The following is a 1494-nucleotide window of genomic DNA, read 5'->3' on the forward strand; positions in this document are numbered from 1 at the left end:
GGGTGCCTGGCCAGCCTGGATGAGGGGCTGATGGCTGTTTTCAGGCTGGCCACACCTCCTTTAGGGTGGGGGTCCCCACTGGGGTGCCTGGCCAGTCTGGGTGAGGGACTGAGGGCCATTTTCAGGCTGGCCAGCAACTGAAGCTCCCAGCCTCTCCTTTTTTTCTTTTTTTTAATTCTGGAATTTATTTACCTTCTATAATTGAAACTTTGTTGCCATCACTGGAGCTGAGAGCCGGGCTCCTGCTTGCTCCAGCTCTGAGGCCACGGCCTGCTGAAAGCAGGCATCTGCGGTTTGTTTAGCTTCTATAATTGAAACTTTGTTGCTTTCGGAGCTCAGAGCCAGGCCGCGGCAGGCGGGGAACCTTGGTTTCCTCCATCACTGGAGCAAGCAAGCCTCCTGCTCGCTTCAGCTGTATGGCTGCCAGCTGCCATCTTGGTTGGGTTAATTTACAGATCTCGCTGATTAGCCAATGGGAGGCGTAGCGAAGGTACGGTCAATTACCATGTTTGTCTATTATTAGATAGGATGTTGAGCACATACATGTGCCAGGCACAGCATTTGGCAATGAGGATATCTACACTAATAAAAGACAAAGATGTTAATTGACTGTACCTTCGCTACTGCCCACCAGCCAATCAGAAGAGTATGCAAATTAACCCAACAAAGATGGCCATTAAATTTGCATACTGCAGGTGGGGCGGGCAGCTCCAGATGCCATGGGATCCGGGCCGCAGATCAGGGATTGGGGAGGCGGGGCGGGCAGCGCTAGATGCCACCTGGGGAGGCGGAGTTGGCAATCGCCCTGGCCAGAAGCCTGAGGCCTGGGCAGGGGCTGAGCCTGCGATCGGAGCAGGCTGGGGGTCCCCTGTCAAGGCCTAACACCCCAGCCAGAGGCCTGAGGCCTGGATAGGTGATCAGAGTGGGCTGGGAGTCCCCTGTCCAGGGCCTAATGCCCTCTGGCCTAGGCAGGGGCAGAGCCTGCGATCGGAGCGGGCTAGGGCCCCCTGCCCAGGCCTAATGCCCCAGCCAGAGGCCTGAGGCCTGGGTAGGCAATCGGAGTGGGCTGGGGTCCCCTGTCCAGGCCTAATGCTCTGGCCAGAGGCCTGAGGCCTGGGCAGGGGCGGAGCCTGCAATCAGATCAGGCTGGGGGTCCCCTGCCCAGACCTAAGGCCCCGGCCAGAGGTCTTAGGTGATCGGAGCAGACTGGGTGTCCCCTGCCCAGGCCTAACGCTCCTCTGGCCTGGGCAGGGGCAGAGCCTGCTATCGGAGCAGGCTGAGGGTCCCCTGCCCAGGCCTAACGCCCCAGCCAGAGGCCTGAGGCCTGGGCAGGGGCAGAGCTGGCAATCGCATGGGGCTAGGGGGTCCCCTGCCCAGGCCTAATGCCCGGCCTAAGGCCTTAGGCCTGGGCAGGGGCTGAGCCGGGGATCAGTGTGAACTACAGAGGAAACACCTTTTCTGACCACTCATTGGCTAAGCTCCCTGTATGCCACT

The sequence above is a fragment of the Myotis brandtii genome, unplaced genomic scaffold, assembly GCF_000412655.1.
Source record: "Myotis brandtii unplaced genomic scaffold, ASM41265v1 scaffold199, whole genome shotgun sequence".
In the NCBI taxonomy this organism is placed as follows: Eukaryota; Metazoa; Chordata; class Mammalia; order Chiroptera; family Vespertilionidae; genus Myotis; species Myotis brandtii.